The sequence below is a fragment of the Tinamus guttatus genome, unplaced genomic scaffold, assembly GCF_059628265.1.
Source record: "Tinamus guttatus ecotype Peru unplaced genomic scaffold, ASM5962826v1 Tinamus_guttatus_pri_ptg000284l, whole genome shotgun sequence".
Classification (NCBI taxonomy): domain Eukaryota; kingdom Metazoa; phylum Chordata; class Aves; order Tinamiformes; family Tinamidae; genus Tinamus; species Tinamus guttatus.
Genome location: NW_028288818.1, coordinates 109,182 through 123,101, shown reverse-complemented (window position 1 = coordinate 123,101; position 13,920 = coordinate 109,182). Strand labels below are relative to the sequence as shown.

Sequence of the window (13,920 nt, the reverse complement as noted above, 5' to 3'; positions counted from 1 at the left end):
ATGTAAAATCTATTCATTGTTACAAAGCAGACTTCTCCCCCGCCCCCACAAATTACCAATTGATAGATTTGTCACAGGAGTGCCTATGAGCTGTGGAGAGAGGCAGGAAGGCAGAGGGGATTTCTCTTTTCTGCGAAGTACTGCCTTACTGAGCACACAAGTTGGATTTCCAGGGCCTCTTGTCTGCTTTACTTGCACAATCTTCCACTCCAAAGACAGAATGCTCTGCTGTGGCCGAACACTCCCTCCTGTTAACAACCAGGAAAAGGGAGGCAAGAATCAAAAAGAGAGTCTTGGACTGGAAGAAGAGACAGGGAGAAAGGAAAAGAAGTGTGGTAGGACAGACACGACAAAAGCAGTGACGGGAGGGCATCTGTAACCATTGTACAACACCTCACCCAAATATTTAGGATCCCTAATGAACCTGCCAAAACTCCTGGGGTTCTTTGGCTCCATTCCTTTTGCATTTAAATCTAGTGTCTATTCTTCTTCCTGCTGTCGTGCCTATGCTTCACAAACCTCATAGGTCTTTTGAAACTGCTGTATAGGACCTTGCCCTGAGCTCAGAGCTAGCAGTATTCCTGGCCCATGGATGTGCATGCTTTGAGGCCCTCAGAGTTGTGTCTGATCTTAACTTGGTCTACCAACTTCTGCCTTACAAGAGCTGCTGAGCAATGTGGGACAGCACATGTGCCTTGTTGGTTGGAAATCTAGGGCATGGACAACAAGACGGCGCTCCCAATAGATGTGCAGTTTGCTGTGATAACTCCTGTTGCCCATCCCACTCCGTAGGGTTGCATTCGGGACAGCTGGTGTGGTGGTTTGCATTTCCAGCTCCATGATCTCTATCTCCTCTTCTCATCTCTTTTACGTTTTTTTTTTTTTTTCTATCTTTGTGTTTTCTTTTTTTGTCTGTGTTCCATCCATGGGAAAACCGCAGGCATCCCTCATTCACGTAAGTGCCTGTCTGCATTTCTTTTGCACCCTTTTCTGTTCCTGGAATGTTCCTGTAACAAACATAGCAGTAGCATTTAATCTAGTGATGTTCTCCTCTTGCAGTCCTTAGAAATAAAGTAATTGGTGTTTTCTAACAAGACTGACGCTAGAGTAGCCCTTCTTCTCTGGTTAGTATGGCTCTTTTTGAAAAAGAACTAGGAGTTAACACCTCTTTATTGTGCAGTGCGCAATTCAAATATTTAGCTTACAATGTTGTTTGTGATAGTAACGATTAGCTTGCTAACCACAGAGCAGAGTAATTGAAGGCTTTGTTTTTAGGAATCGATCAAAATTTTTCGAATCTGAATAAAATGTAAATACTCCTAAAAAGTAAGAGAAAGCTTCAGCTCTGCTTCCAATCTGTTTCAGACCAAGGAGACAACCAAAAATTTCAGAATTTTGACTGTTTTCAACATTTCGAAACAAGTAGAAAAAAACTTCGAAAAATTTTCACACTTTTTCTCTTCTTCCTAATATTCCTCATTTTTAGTAGGCCTTAGACTGGCTGCCAGCAATTGTATAGCTTTGCTACTAAACAAAAAGCCAAAAAATATATATTAAATTTTAAAGTGTACATTTCTTCCCCTTACCAGGAACATCCCAAAATGAGTTGAAGAGAAGTCATAGTGGATTTGATGGATGTTTTAGTGAGTCAGGTTTGGTGTAACCATGTATGCTCCATAGCTTTGTTTCTTTCAAATCAATTACACAATGGCAAGAGAAGAAACCTCATTATCTAAGTGAGCATTGCTCCTTATATCAAAACTGTTCATATCATCTATGAGACGAACGGCTTTTAATCCACAGATTGCATTGGCAAGCTCTGCGATGCTCCTGTTGTGTGCTTAGAGATTTCTGAAGCTGAAGCCCAAAAGATTTTGATTTTACCGTAACTGCAGGATTTGAAGCATGCTTCAGCCATCTTTCCATAGCTTATGAAAAAGCTTGGACTTAGTGGGTAACTGACAGCGTGATGTGTCTCAAAGTGAACGCATGAGTTGACAGATGTATAGATAAAATTTTAAATTCTGTAGTTACAAAGTGGATAGTTAATGGATTTATCTTACCCACTGTGTTTCTTGGTATGCTCTCAGCCTATTAATTTCAGCAGAAGTAATTTACTTCATATATGAAGTTAATTGTATTGTATCCATTAGGCAAATGGTTTGGCAGGCCATTCTGAACTGACACCCTCAATAATACGGAAGGGAGATAAAGTCTTAAGCATTTGGTCTCTGGGACAATTGGTGCGATAGGAAAAGAAAAAGAAGTCCAAGCAGAGAGAGGAAAAAAAGAATATCAAAAAACCTTATTTCAGCCACCTCTACAGATCTGTCTGCCAAGGCTGATCCCCCCACTAGGGGGTTAGAATGTGGTTTTGTGAACATGGTTAAGTCATGCCTCCTTTTTTTTTTTTTTTTTTTTTTTTAATGTGACAATACCCGTTAGAAACCCAGATACATTTCTTCTGCTCATGGCATTATTTGCAGCTGGTACAGAGCTACCAGTGCATATTTTCTGGCGAGAGTGCCAGTTATAATTGGGAGAATATTAAAAGCTTACTAGCAGGAACTATGCATGTCTTTTCCTTAGGCCTTATGTATTTCTTGCTGAGTGGGGAACTTGGACCTAGTATGCTACTGGAATTCTTGGCAGGAGGAACTATTGGATGAAATGAGGATTTCTTAAAAAGCAGTTTTGAACTTGCCCACTGAAGATGATGCGGGGTCCCAAACGTCACCTGCATGCTGGGGAGCTTGGATTCTCTTGTTCTACTGCTGAGATTGGTATTATCACTTAACATTAGGAAAAACAGGATTAACCCTAATATTTGATAAATGGGGCATAGCACTGCTAGCCCCATAGCTTGGGTTGTAAAGGGCTATATAAGAGAAGAGCCAGAGGAGGGGACATATTTACTAATAGCATGTGTAATCACTAGTTTAGGTGCATTTCACTACATTTGCACCAGCCGTGAGGACTTATTACTTCCAATGCTAGTAGCTTAGATGGAGCAAAACATTGACTCAGTGACAAAACAGAAGACAAGCACTGGCTGAAGACTTCGAAAACTCAGTGCGTAGTTCCTAGTTGCATGTAAGGGCACATACCTGCTATCAGAATGTCCTGGAGGGAAAACTTGCGATATGCGTGATGAACAAGGTGCTGATTGTTCCCCTGCTCACATGCTTTTTTTTTCTTTAGCAAGTGCTGCTGCCCCCACCTCCTGTTTAGCAGAGAGTGAGTATGATGGAAGGAGGTTATCTTTGTTCCTCTTGGCTCTGCATGCATTTCCTCACTGGCTGTGGTGTAGTCTGCCTAACATCCTTCTTTTTTCTTTTTTTTTTTTTTAATTATGTATCCTGAGGGAGGAAAACTAAATCTTCAGGTAGAGGAGCTGCAGAAATGCAGAGATTTGATTTTCAAGACATACAGAAAAGCCACAGATTGCTTCCAAATGCAGTGGCCTAGTGGAGGGAGAGATTGAGGGCTTGCTAGAGGGAGGGATCAGGATTCAGTGAAATCCAGAGAGGGGCTACTGAAGTGAATGACTTGCATCTCCTTTATCTGCATAATCATATTTAAGCAGCAAACCATACAAGGGGCGTCTACTCTACCCTCACATCAGCAGCACTGATGGCAGCATAGAAGAGGAAAATGAATTAGCCAAAGACATTTGATTTACCCCACTCTGCAACTGTGGTATTGCTCAGCCCAATTCAGAATATATCACAAGTTTTTGTCTTTGAGGATGTTGCATACTGTAGTGAAGAAATCCCTTATAACTGTCTCAATTATTCTGCATTCTCCCTATGGCTTTTATAAATGCTTGTATTCATCGTCTGTCCTTCACTTCTGTTGGTCCTAGAATTCAATGCTTGTATAGTCTGCCCTTCTTGGGGATGGAGTGCTTAGTGGTATTAGTAAGGAGCTTTCAGCCTATCACCTTCTCTCACAAATACCTTATTTCTCCTTGTTTTAGTACTTTTTCTAATGCAAGTCTTTCTGTTTTTTGTTCTTTTTTCTTTTTTTTGGCAAAGCAAAAGAGCAGTCATCTTTCTTTTTCCAATTCCTCTTCTTGTTTCTTTTGTAAAATTATTGGCTTGCGGGAGGGGAAAGGAGATTATGAACGCCACGTACAGAGGAATTTATCTGGTGGCCATGCGCAAGTAGCAGAAGTGAGGATATTCCCTTGAAGCTAACCAGTTGTTCATAGTGCTTGCCTTTTGCAAACCCTGGTCTCTCTGTGTGAATAGAAAGAGAAGGTCAGGGTAGGTACTTTGTCTCGGCTTGGGGACATTTGTATCTATTTTGCTATCAGAGAGCAAATCAAAAAGTGGGTTCCAGCTCCTTGGGAGTCTGCCAAAGATAATCACAAAGATTTCTTTTGACTCCTGTTTTAAGTTATTGATGGGATGACGCTAATGAACTGAATACCAGGGGCATGTCTGCCCCTAGGTAATCACCATCCAGGAAGAGGGGTGCTTGGACTGTAAGAACTCTTTCCCTTGTGCTCTCTGACCATGTCCTGTCCTCAGTTTCCATGAAGGTGCGGAAGAACTGTATATCGGGAGGGTAGCTTCTCATTATTCCTTGCTCCCACCTTTTCTGTAGCTGCATCTGGGTGTAAAGTAGAGACGGATGCTGCTGTAGGGGGCCTCCTCCTAGAAATTCCAGTACTTAATGGCTAGTGTCAGGTTTTTAAGTCAACCTAAGTTGTTGTCTGGGATAAAATCAGACAAAAATGCTGTTGCTGTTGCTGAAATTGGATTGAGAGCTTTAAAACACTCGTGGATGAAGTCATCCGTGAGGACTGTTGGAGGGCTGGCGTACTGCAGGACCCCTGCAGCTCGGGTTTACTTCTCTATGACCTAGGATGGCCTGCATTAGATGACAGATTTCTCCCCATGGAGAATGGGGAGCAGCACAGTCAGCTCTTCAGGTAAAACACATCTGACATATGGATTCATTGTGATAATCATTGTTCTCGCTCCCTCCTCGTTAGACTTCACTTCCTCCTAGGAAGGATTTCCTTCCTATAGCCCCTGCCTCCACCTCTCATGTATTTTTCATCCTATGCTCACCGTTACATGTCCAGTCTATCTTTCATGTTTCCATAGCAATTCAGCCTCTTACTGAATCTGAAAGCCCAGAGCCACCAAGGGAGTAGATGGGAACTGCTCCCCTTTGTTGCTGAGTGCTACTTGTTATGCTTGTAGCCCTTCTATTGAGGCAATGAAAGCACTATACTATGTTATTCTGATATTTGTTAACCAGAAATCTGGCAGTGAAGGATTACGTGAGCAGGTAGGCATTAAGAACCTGGCATGGTACTGCCCTTCCTCGTCCTGTTGTCCTACCAAGAATGTGGCAGCAACTGTTAGAAGGTATATAGAAGGAGGAATAATAAAGGGGCGGGAAGAAGAGAATTTAAGTGATTGTTTCAAAGAAGAACATTTTCCTTATTCTTCATAAATGATTTTAGATTAAAAGCTGCTTTTGTACGAGGAAAATGGACTAGATATCTTGTTGATATCCTTCCTTAACCCTCTTTTCTATAGATTTAGGGAGCGAAAGACAGTTAATATTGGACAGAAGATGTAAATGAAGACCGTAATGAGGAGGTAGAATATCTTGCAGGAGAAAGCTCTGCAGGAGGAAGGTAGTATTACCTCATCTTACCAATGGTGCTGGCCCTGTACTAATAGTTAGGAGTGCAGGACATTTGTAATAGGTCAGGTCATGCACAAAGCAAGCAAACGATTTGCAACACAGTCCTAGAAGATAACACAAAACACTTCAACATGATGTAGATTTCCTTGCATGTGGGTGTATTTTGTACAACTAATCACTGCTAGAAACCCAAATGCTTTTCTTTTGGTTTGCAGTAATACAAGGTATGTGTTTATGTCAATAGGACTTTTGAGATAAAGCCGTGTTTACCTGGGGTGGGTCAGATGATATAGGCCATCACCTCTAACCAGAAAATGCTAAAAGCATGAAGCATGTGGCCCTGGGACAGAGCAGGGGAGACTAGTACTGCTAAAACAGTGCTGTACACTCTGTGATAAGATAATTACATGCAATGTCCCTTTATTTGCCTGTGAGCCTAGCAAACACTCTCCTCCTTGCAGTATTTTTCATGTATATGACATGTAGAATTTGAATTCTACATTTCATTTTCATCGAATTCATTGAATTCTACATCTTCATTTGAATTGAACATTTCTGTTTTGGCAGTGATTCTGTACTGCTGAGGGCAACTTTTCATTCTAATGGTGGTTTGGGGATGGGATAGAGAGAGGAGAGAAAAGAAAGGGATGACAACAAGCAGTTCTCCTAATATTTCTTATTTCATCCTTCCTTTAGGAAGTAGGGACTCCCATTGTGTTGGTTCACATATGTGAGACTAGGAGATAACTTTGCTTGTAAGAGAAAATGCGGTGTTCATGTTTTGTGCAACATTCTCTATTACTTTAAAAAGAATGGGCCTTTCTACCCAGAAAAGATAGTAAAAGTTTAAAAACTGGTTCACAATAAACATTTTCCACCCGTCCCGTCCCGTCTCGTCCCGCGTCAAAGCTCAGGCTTTTATATTGAATGGAAGCAGATTTGGCCTTTCACTGACTCATTGTTATTTGTATGTATGATTTGTTTCTGTAAACAGCGGACATACTTCTCCGATTCTGGGTTGTCCTGCAGTACGTTAATGTGCTACATTCAACGGCAGGAAATTGGCACTGGGTTGGATGGAGCTCATGCATTTTCAGTAGTAACTGTTAGACTGATCAAATGCCATGGCAGCTCTTTGATCCATAGCTCTATCCTTGGAAATGTTTACACACTGTAGGTTTTCATATGTCTTGGTCATTGCTGCTGTTAATATCTAGGAAGATGTTTGTTCCTGCAGAAAGGAGACTACATCAGAATGAAATTGGTCCTCACTGATCTGTGTGGACTATAATTTGGACCACTTCACCTCTGCTGCCTGACTTGTTTGTGAATAACGTGTTTTGGCTTTTTCTTTCAACAGTCTTGTATGCAGCATTGTGGATTCCTTCAGCTGCCCAGGTTCTGGGGCCCAGTCCTTCTCCACAATAATTTTTGTTTCTTCCTTGATTTGGTATTAATAAAGAGTGATGCAGCCGTGCCTAACACTCACGGAGTCATAACTCAGTGCTTCCTGTGGTTTAATATTCTTATATTTTCAGGCAACTGTACTGTCTCCCCAGTGTTTCTGATGTATGCTGGCTAATTTAATTTTGTTTCTGTTTTGCTTAGTCTGTAAATCTGTTGTTGATTTTTCCCTTGCCCATTGTTTACATCAGTTTTTTAATTTTTTGTATTTTCCATGTGACCTCCTCCACTTTCCTTTCAACCAATCATGTGCGTGCGTATCATGTGACTTTGTCATGTGGCTTGCATGGTGCTGATGATGTCGTCCACGCTGGTGAACAGAAGGTAAAATACTTTGTTCTGATTGGTTGACTACCCCTGGGGGGAGGATCCCCTCTGCCCAGCAGTGAGGGACCTCCAAATTCTGTTGCTCCAAAGCCAGCAGAGATACTGCTCATCACTGTCTGCATGTGACAAACTAAACTCTGGTCTTCTGTACTGAGCTTGAAGGAGCCTTAATCTTGGGGGAAAAGAAAGACAAAACTAATGTGGCTCAATCATTTGCTTCTTTCATTGCCAGAATCCAACAGTCCGTGCCATTGTAATGATCTACAAGCCTGTGTGCCCTTAAAAATGGTGGGCAAAATCCTTTTTTCTTTTGAGGGACCAGTGTGCTAACTTCAGACTGCTAATCCATGTGAGCAATACTCAGGTGATATAAACCGCCCTATATGCCTTCTGTTGCCTTAGCAACATTTTTACATTTACTGTGCTAATTCAGTTCCTGCAAAAGTACTCTTTCCATAGCTATGCACTTTAGTAGCCTACCAAAAGCATCAGAACATTCTTTTCTCTGAAACTTAGTCATTGGTAGGAACCTCCTACTGTGATTTTAAAAGAGAATTTCTCTAGCATGAGTAAAACTTAAACATCGCTAGAGTAGGAATTGTGTTTTTAGAAAGTAACACATGTATTGACATACTCAGAGTACATGATGAGAAGCAATATTTCACACTGTTTGCATCAGATCTACTGTTGCACATCTCTTGCCAGAGCATCTGATTTCCTCCCACACAGTATCTGTTAGAGGCAGGCGAGGGAATCTGTCTCTCTGGAGATCTGAAATCATTGTAACAGTAACAGTTGCTGGTGAACTGCAGGCAATCAAGAAGCAAAAGACTGGCCCTTGCCATGTGTGGAAAAGAGATTGGTAAAGCTTGTGGTAGTGAAAAAAAAAACTCCATAACACTGATTTTTTTTGAAACTTTACTTAATATTCTGTGCTTACTATAAAAAGAGGGGAAAGCCCCTGCTGGTTTTGCCTCGGCAAGTCAACAAATCATTTTGAAGCCCCAAAAGCAACTAGCTTTTTCTCCCGCTCTTTTTCTTTTGATCTATTCTGAAATCGCCTTCTCGTCTTGTATCACCACCAGGAAAGGATTTGGGCTGGGTTTTGCCAGGACAAACAAAACTAACACAAGTAACGCTCCCACATGACTGCATGCGTGGAAGCAGCGCCTTTTCCCTGGCTCTCTCCCTCTCTGAAAGCTGATTGGGTGACATCCAGGAGGACTAAAGACTTGGCTGTCTTGTTTTGCATGTCCTTTTTGTTTCTGTTCCTTATTTTTGATTGTTGATGTTTGCTTCTCTTGTGTGCATTCTGGAGCTTCTCTTCCTATTCTTTCACACCCTTTTGTATTTACCACTCATGGAGACTTTGCATAGGTGTGACTTATGTGTCTTTCAAATTGTGGCACTAGGCCACAATCTAGCCCTTTTTACATGGTGGTCAAACACTGCAGAAATCAGCCTCTCCCTTGTTTGCGTGTTGCAGGAATTACAATAGACTACAATTGTATTTTCAAAGGACAGCGAGGATGCAGGATCTTTTGCAGCAGTGGAGTTGCTTTTCAAGGAGATGGCCACTGGAATATGTTAGCTGGGAGGGATCAAGGGATAAGATAAAACATCTGTCATCTGCGCTGTTCCTGCTGCTGGGGTTCAGCATGCATTCAGTGTCCTATGACTAGGGAAAAGTTTGTGTTGCTCTCCCATAGTCTCTTCTCACCTCAACTTTTCACTACAGCTGTATCCAGCTCTGATACATGTGACTGTCTCTGAAACTCAAATGGCTAAAAACAGTCGACCTCTTGTAAAATCTCAACCAAGCCATTCTAGTATTAGGTCAAGGAAGCGCTGTGCTTTAAATAAAAAGAGTGCATTTTTCTCTTGCAGCTGCTCTTCTTCATAGAAAAAGAGAGGTAATAGAAAGAAAAAACAAATCTGCAGAGCCCTCGAAGGTGCGAGAGTGGTAGCAGTACTGCTTTGCCAGAAGGCGCCAAGGAGATTTATTGCTAGCTTATTCACAGCAGGGCAATGGCAGGTGACAGCTTTGGAAGGAGAACCCTCCTGCATTTCAAAATACAGGGCTTCGTGGGCCTTCTTGAATTGGGCTTTAAAGAGAAACCTTGGTTACAAATAGTTTAAGTTGGGAAACATGGGTATTGTACCATGTGTATTAGTTAACTTTTCTCAGAGATAAAGCACCCGTGTGATTTCTTTTAGCTTTCTTTGTTGAAGCAAGTCCCATAGAGGAAACTTAAATCAGGGGGAAGTGGACTGGCTCTAACAAAGTCTGCAAAGTAGCTGAAGTCTGTAAACCTTACGTCTCTGAGTGAAAACCTTCTCCTTTCTCAAGCAAAGTAAAGCGTGGGGGTGAATATTTAACTTGCTTGATTCCTCCCACCTTCCGGTAAGTTCCACATGCCATTATGGAACTCCTGCTGCTGGGCTGAATGAGAGTCACGGTCTCCTTATGGGACAGTGCAGAGTCAGAGCACCATGCAATGTGTGTCCTGGGTAAAACACGTTTCCTCGACATTATCGCTATATGATGAAAGCGTAAGATCCTGCATTCCTCCGTCTGAAACAGAACAAATTCTAAGCAGGTGGGTGTTTGTAAAACAACTTTCCAGTGGAAGTCAGACTGTCTTGGAGTGCTGTGCTCTCAGTAACTTGATGAGCACCATCACAAGGGGGATTCTTTAAGGATCCCAACCTGCGTGGTTGGAATATGCAGATTTCTGCAAAGTGTCTAGTGGCTCAGTGTAAACGGGAGACTCCAGGCATGTCACACTCCTTTGTAATGCACTTTTGCCTTTTCAGCTCCCTTCCTGTAGGGAGGATGCATGTTCTGTGAGCATGAAGTTCTTCTCTAACCTGACAACCTTTTTTCCCCAGCTACTGACATTTGACTCATGATAGGAATGCTGGTTCTGCTGGACTAAACTTCTCCCACTAAACTTCCTCCTCCTTTTATTGAAATTACCTACTAACTCATTTTTATTTTACAGCCTTATGTCTGGATTACATCTGCCTGTTTAACAGAAGTGCTATGTGTTACTGAGAGAAAGCTGTAAAGCAATGTGTACGTGGGCCTGCACTGCCACACCTGCTGGATCTCGGGAGTGGTCTGTGTTTTCTGTTTGAGGGACTACTTCTGGGAGGAAACTGTCAGGAAAAAAATCAGGAGCTAGAAACTAGCTAAATTCCAAGTGGAGAAGAGGGTAATTAGTTATTGGAATAGCTGTGTGCAGGGTACAGTAGTCACGGTAACACTTGAAACTTTTTATCAAGAATGAATATCCTTCCAAAGGATGTTTGCTCATATATTAGTCTTGATACTGAATTAGTGGAAAAAAAAATTCTGGCCTGTGTTAGGTAAGAGGTCAAACTCTCTAATTAGTCTCTCCCTGCCACTACAAGATCTGTTTGTCTATTAATGATTCTCTCTCTGTGAGATGAGGATGGGAAAGAGTGCAAGGAAGGTACTGATCTTCTGCCTGTAAAGTATTATCAAAGTCTGCCAGATATACAGGTAAACGCGGTCGGAGTTGGGCGTTGGTGCTCCTGAATATTTCAGGCGTGTAGAGTGACCCAGTGTGCAGCGAAACAGCTAGGCATGAATGCTCGGGTTCAGGTGATACTGAGAGCTGGCTTCTTCAGTGAAAAAAGGCAGAGCCAGACATTCGCTTCTACTTTTGGTTAATTATTGGCTGATAGTCCTGAAGCAGTTATTTCAAAAATAGCTTCTTTAGCTTGAATTTTTAATTTTAATTAACATTTAATTTTTAGTCTGGAATAGTATTTGCCTTCTTAGCATTCATAATTCCTGGAGCAATTGATCCTGGAAAGAGACTTGCAACTATGCAGCCTTGATAAGCTTGCAGTAGATAAAACAAAATATCCCTTAATCAAATTCATCAGTTATCAGTCTTTGGCCACTCATGAAATTCTCTGTCCTTTTCTGGGACATGACACGTGGCCCTGTGTTCTGTGCATCAGGGCAACACCAGTGGAGTGCAGAGTGCCTCCTGTAACACAACAGCTCCGTGGTCCCCTTAAAACATTACATTTGTATTTTTGTGGTCCTGTCCCTTAGGAAGCTATTGCAGGATAGAATAAAGCTCGTTGAGGTCCACTCCGGATATCTTGGGAATCTTCGAATGAGGACGTAGGCAGACGCAAGGGTTTGGAAAGGAGAATTCAGAATCCAAGAAAGCTCAATCGCTGTATCTTCAAGAAAATATACTGCATTGTGAAATTAAAAACACGTGTGTATGTCATGTCAAAGAACTTTGTGTATGCATGGGATTGTACTTACCTTCTTGGACCACCTGATACTTTAGCCAGAGCGCGTGTTAGCCTGCAAGGAAATCAGACTAGGCCTTGTGTCTTACTCATTAGTGTTTCGCCAAAAACAGACAAACTGACTAACAAAAAACACCCCCAAACCTGCTTGATTTCATTTTATTTAGGGACATGGGGGAGGGGGCAGGAGAGCTTTGGGTTGAAACTACTTCTGAAGATCACTGTTGAAAGGTATTGAAAGATGAACATTTTTCTGGCATATTCAAAACGCACATGTTTCTCATTAGCAGCTGAATGCAAATGCAGACAGAATGGGTTTAGTTTTGAGAACCCTTTTTGGATTGGAAGGAGCTCCGAACACCTATGGATGAAGTTAGCTGCTAGAGTGTGTAACTTGTCTAAATATAACTATAAGCTGTAGAACAACTTTTAGAATAACTAGTAGAACTTTTAAAATAATGCAACTGAACCAGGTATTACAATGCTCTACTCCAGACAGCAGACCAAGTTTTTAAGTCACAGGTATTTATCATTTCAATGTACTGGTCTAGTTTTCTTTTTGATATGTTCAGGCTTTTAAGTTCTAAATGTTAACATTTCACTGCCTTGGTGTTGTTCTTATTTGGGTACATTCAGAATTGGTTCATCATTTAACTGCCTTTTGCACACTTCTGGATTATGCTGACACATAATCCAGTGTGTCAATTCAAGAATGGCCATTGTCCAAATCCGAAGTAGCACTACAAGTGAAGACAGGTGCTTTAGCAGAAGTATAGATTGCTCTGAACTAGAGCGGTAAAGCACCAGCAGACCTGCACGACAGTTTGGAGCCCCCAAAATTTGGGAAGCATATTTGAATTCAGGGTGCACAGCGGAACACAGCATGGGCAAGATCTGTTGTATGCGCTGTATTTAATTTTTGTTTCATCATCTCTAAATGGCATTTATTTTCCTGAAAAGCGACTTTGCCCTGGCAGTTCGTCCTACGGCACAGGCTATTGGAGCTTCTTAGATAGCTGAAGATGTAAATAGTCCTGCAGCAGTGTTTCTGAAACTGTGCAGATATTTAACACCCACTGAGTAGCTTCCAAGTAAATTGCTCAGTTTGCAAGTGCAGGTGACATTGTTGGATGGTTTGCTTATTTTGGGTCTCGATTTCCAGTCTGAAATTGGGGAGCCCTAGCTTAGTTCTTTAGCGGTAGATCTTCAGGAAGGAAAAACTAATGAGCTATGAATGATGTTGAAAGAAGTGCTGGCATTTAGCACGGAGTGAAAATGGAATGAGGTAGGGCCTTGCTGGACCACCTTTATTTATTTAGGTGTAATTTTTTCTGGCGTTTTAAGATCCCCCCTTTGACTGCTACTCTTAAGAATTAGACTTTTCCCGAAAGGAAACTACCCTGGAGATGCAGTATTTAGTGTGAGGGAGAAGTCATTGCTTATCCTTTCCTAGTAATGTGATTCAGAAAGTGGAGTGGAGTAAAACAAAGGGGAGGGAGTTAAACGGGTAATTTTCTGCCCATCTGTTTCGAGAAAAATCCTACAGGTTGAGATTTTTGATTTCACAGACCAAGTCTGAGTCTGTTCGGTGTAAAACCACTGGTGATCACAAGCCTCTCCTGTAGAGCTTGTTCTTTCTGTTTGTCCCATTACAGATTTGCCTCCAAGTCTCTCCGTAGGTGCTCCTTATGAGCCCTGCTCCTGAAAATATTCCTGTTCCCACTGCTGTTTGTGTGCCGTGTCCTTTTGGGTTACAAAAGTGAGTCCCCGGAGGAGACAAGAAAATACTCCCTTTTTCTTTCCCTCGGCAGTTGCAAAGGGGAAGGCAGTGTGAGGCTGAGGGAGCTGGGCCTGTTCAGCCTGGAGAAGAGAAGGCTGAGAGGGGATCTAATCAGTGTCTACAAGTACCTCAAGGGAGGCAATAAGGAGGATGGTGCTGGCCTCTTTTCAGTGGTGGCCACTGACAGAACTAGAGGTAATGGCCACAAAGTGAAGCACCAAAAGTTCCACAGGAACTTAAGGAAAAATTTTTTAACAGTGAGGGTGACAGAGCACTGGAACAGGCTGCCCAGAGAGGTTGTAGAGTCTCCTTCTCTGGAGATCTTCAAAACCCGCTTGGATGCAGTCCTGTGCCACGTGCTCTAGGTGACCCTGCGT

General features: G+C 42.0%; 1 protein-coding gene across 6 annotated transcripts in view; it reads left to right on the top strand.

The window, feature by feature from the left end:
• Positions 1-13,920, top strand: part of NCAM1 (neural cell adhesion molecule 1) — an 88,820-nt gene that overhangs the window by 58,263 nt on the left and 16,637 nt on the right. The window lies entirely within an intron of this gene.